Consider the following 4,332-nt stretch of genomic DNA (forward strand, 5'->3'; position numbering starts at 1 on the left):
CACAGCAGAGCTCCTCACCCCCAACAATGGAGTTTAGAAACTCATGCTGTCAAAGAGTACAAAATTCAGATCTAAAAATGTCATGAGATACAAAATAAATCTCTAAAAGTTATTTAAATATTAAACTAGTAACCTAGGTTTATAGAAAATGAGTAAACTATGATAGATAGTGCAGAAATCTACTTCTGGGGCCCACTTGGTGTGTGTTGGGACTGAGACTAAAGCTTCTCACGTGCCTGGGCTGTGTTGGGCATTCAACGCTGTAACGACCCAACTTTCAATACGTCATGATCGTACCAAAAGTAAGGCGTTACTGACCTGTTTTCCTTATTAACTATTTACTATTAAGCCTTTAGTTTGATATTGCGATTCAATTTTAGTAAAAATACCAGAAATTTTTGTTTTTATTAATTAAAATCATATAGCAAACATCACCAAGTAATAATAATCACATAATTATTAATAATAGTAATATTATACAAAAGAATTTAAATAAAATTCAGGTATAACTCCTATCCCTCTGCATAAAATAAAAACTAAAGCTACAAAGGCAAGGGAATTCTATGAAAGAAACTCAAGTTATAAACTTAACTCATAAGTAAATTCTAGAATCGCCCGCAGCTTCAAACTGAATCTTCAAACCTGTGTCACTGAAAGGGTGGAAGATTTTGGGGTGAGAACAAACCACACGTTCTCAGTAGGGAATGGGAATGCCGTAAAAGTAATGATTGACATGCAAATAATTAACTTTGCTTAATAAACCCTCTTCGTCAAACCCTTTGAAATACTTTTTAATCTTACTTTAGATAAATAATTACTTTCTTTAAATCTCTAAACCCAAAACAGATCTCAATCGCAAAACTTGTCATATTAAATATATTTCAGCCACATAATTGATTCTCAGTCATAACGACAGATATTAATCATCTTTTCCCATTCACAAACTACTAGCACAAGTAAGAAACTCAATTCAACAGACAAACAAATCACAATAAAACAAACAACACAATCGCAAAGAAGTAATACAAGCAAACACAACCAAAAGCAAATGCACAACCAATATGATGCATGTCTGTCCTAAGCAAGCCATGAGCTCACGTGTCGGTTTACACCCTGCAGCCCGACATTACCTAGGAACAAGTCCCAGATATGGCTTCCCTTTGTGTCCTTCGTGCATATGTGTCAGTGGTAAGAATACCGCTCCTTCGTGACTACCGGCAGTCGGCGCAAAGCCCGACCCCATAATATACGCACAAGGGGAAACAGTGATCCTCAGTTCCTGGGCGTCCCCGAGATCATTTCACAAACAAAACAGAGATCTTCAGTTCGTGGGTTATACCCGAGATCAATACACAATAACATAGCGATCTTCAGTTCGTGGGTTATACCTGAGATCAATACACAGCAAACATTGATCTTCAGTTCATGGGCTATACCCGAGATCAACATACAACAATTCATGGGTTATTCCCGTAATCAATGATTATCAGTTCGTGGGTTTTTCCCGCATATAAAACAAATAACAATCTATAGGTTTTCCCCGAGATCAATGATCATTCAGTTCATGGGTACTTCCCGTATTTTACCACTTTTCATTTTCCTTTCTAAAACTCAACAATCCATATATCAGTTCCCCATTCTCTTTTCCCTTTGAATCCTTAACATATTTTCTTAAACCTTCCTTAACTTTCTCAAGCATTCGTTCGCAAAAATCTCAATCATCAATTCAGTTCATAATCTCTGCTTTAGCAACCTTGAGTCAAGCCAACTTTAAAACTATTTTTCAGTTTAGTCCTCTATCAAAAGACTCAAGAAAATCATTTATTTTAATTTCATTAAACACCTTTCAAAACATAGCCTCTCATTAGAAGTAATCAAATAAAACTTAAATAATCATTTTTCAAATCCAAATCTTCTAAAATAACTTCTCAAATAAAACCTCAAATTTTATAAAATTTCGGCAGCACCTCCCCTAAAACTCGGACTTAGCCACCCCTTACGGGTTCCCTCTTTCTCAACAAGTCTCCCCCTTTCCTCAACAACTACCAAATAAGAGGTTCTCAAATCAGTCAGAAAATTCACAATTTACAATAGCCAACAGTTCGTTCATAACCCACAATTCCCACATAACCCATCAATTCGTAACTAACTTTCACTTATCATAGGATTCTTTCAAAATTAAACTCAATAAACTAGTATTCCAAGAAACTTGGTGTTGAGGTAATTTGGTCACAATAAAAACTTGTACCATCTCTCTTAAAATTCTGTTATTGTTTCCTAAGAAAATGCAGAAAAACAGCAGCAAGTAGTATGTTTGATAAATTCCTTAAAAATCCAGTTTTCACCCAATGCCATTCAAAATTCACGACCTCAAACAAGGCTCTTTTAGCTTTTTATTGAATCAAATTCCAGATTAATACCATGTCATATGAAAAAGTTATGAAGTGAGAAACACAGCCAGGCCTTTTAGAATTCGGTTTCCAAAATCCAGTGAGTTATCCATACTCTTTTCAACATATCTACTTGGTTAAATAGGATATTGACATGAAATTTAAATTGAAGATTGTGGACACAGGAATCTTGAAAATTCCGTTGGTTTCAGCTCAAATACTTTCCAGAATTAAAAGTTAAGTGAGTTGGAAATTGGTGCTTCTGCAGTAAAGAAACAGAATTTTCTGCAGAAACCATCAATCTTCAAAAATTCATTTCTCCCAAAATACTAATCAATAAATTCTGAATTTTTTATGAGATGCTCAAAACACAGTAAAGTTTCATGCAAAAATAGTTTCATTCAAGTATATGACCTGGGATGCTCCCAGAAATTGATTCTTTCTACTGTCATGTATGCAGAAATTTTGCCGTAAGCATTTTCAACAACCTTACTTATCAAAAACCACATTTGAACTTATAACCCTTCCAAAATCACACGTTTAACCTCTTTCCAGTTATTCAAAATTGTCTTCATTGCCAACACAGCCCAAGAACCCAGAATCAATAATTCACACAAAGCCCAAAGACATTCGCAGCCTTAACCTGAATTCAATAATCCAATTGAAGCACTAACACAACATCAAACTTACTCCAAATTTCACAACCTCAACCATCATCACAATAATCCCAAACCAAACACAAATCTAACTCAGCTCATCAATTACCATTACGACAACTCTTCAATAGTTAACTCTTCAAATTTCAATTTAACAAGTATTATCAAATGAATCACCATTCACAGCTCAAAATGTTCACAACTAACTAACTAATTTCAAATGCATTTCAAGTCATTCATGACAATTAAGAAATTCTAAACCATTGTTAACCATTTGCACTTATTCAAATAACTTGGTGGGCATTCTAAATTAAAAACGTTAAATCCCCTACCTCAATGTCGCGTTAACAATGCAATCAAACCAAACATCAGCCTCAATAACATTTTTCTGATGAGTTCCCTTCCTCCGGCAACAACACAGCAGCTCCGAACCTACGTAGCAGCGTCAGAATCATCAAGGGCAGCTCCAACGTTGGTTTCCAGCGGCTCCAACGGCAATACCCACGGCGGCAAAGATTCAGGTAACTGCGAAAATCAAAAGCAGAGGAAGAACAGAGGACAACCGTGAGCAGGGACAAGGATGAATTACATCAGAGTCAAAATAGCAACTTCGGCGACCCTCACCGGCAAGAACAGAACCAACGTAACTTTAAGGGGCTGAGATAGCAAACCCTAAGAAACAGAAACGGAATTTTGGGGTAGCAGCAGCGGTGCTGGTGGCTCAAAGCAGCAAGAACGCGATGCCGGATCACCTCCCGTGACGACAAGGTTCGCCGACGGCAGAGGCGCAACCAGAAGCTTCGGCAGCGACGGATCTGGTGGTGGTTCAGACGAAGACAACGCCGGCGACTGGGAGAAACTAGCTCCGACGGCGCACGGGTTTCCTTCCTCCTCCTCTCTTTAATCGCGTCACTCTATTATGAAACTCCATTTAATTACCTTTAGTAAAATAATTTTCTTAAAATAAATCACAAATAACTAATTATTTAATTTTCAAAAACTAGGGTTGTTACAAACGCCAGGATGTAACCTGTTTCTGGCGTTGAACTCCAACTTGTAACGTGTTTCTGGCGCTGGACGCCAGACTGCAACATGGAACTGGCGTTGGACGCCAGTTTACGTCATCTATCCTAGAGCAAAGTATGGACTATTATATATTGCTGGAAAGCCCTGGATGTCTACTTTCTAACGCAATTAGAAGCATGTCAATTGAACTCTTGTAGCTCCAGAAATTCCATTCCGAGTGTAGAGAGGTCAGGATCCAACAGCATCAGCAGTCCTTTTTC

The 4,332-nt window shown here is 37.4% G+C and overlaps 1 long non-coding RNA gene across 1 annotated transcript; it reads right to left on the minus strand.

Annotated features, from left to right (window-relative positions):
* Positions 530–3,828, minus strand: LOC107648199. The gene is made up of 3 exons (XR_001621785.2): positions 3,671–3,828; positions 3,379–3,571; positions 530–650 (listed from the first exon to the last, which is right to left on the minus strand). It is a non-coding gene; the product is annotated as an uncharacterized LOC107648199 (long non-coding RNA).

Source organism: Arachis ipaensis, chromosome B06, assembly GCF_000816755.2.
Source record: "Arachis ipaensis cultivar K30076 chromosome B06, Araip1.1, whole genome shotgun sequence".
In the NCBI taxonomy this organism is placed as follows: Eukaryota; Viridiplantae; Streptophyta; class Magnoliopsida; order Fabales; family Fabaceae; genus Arachis; species Arachis ipaensis.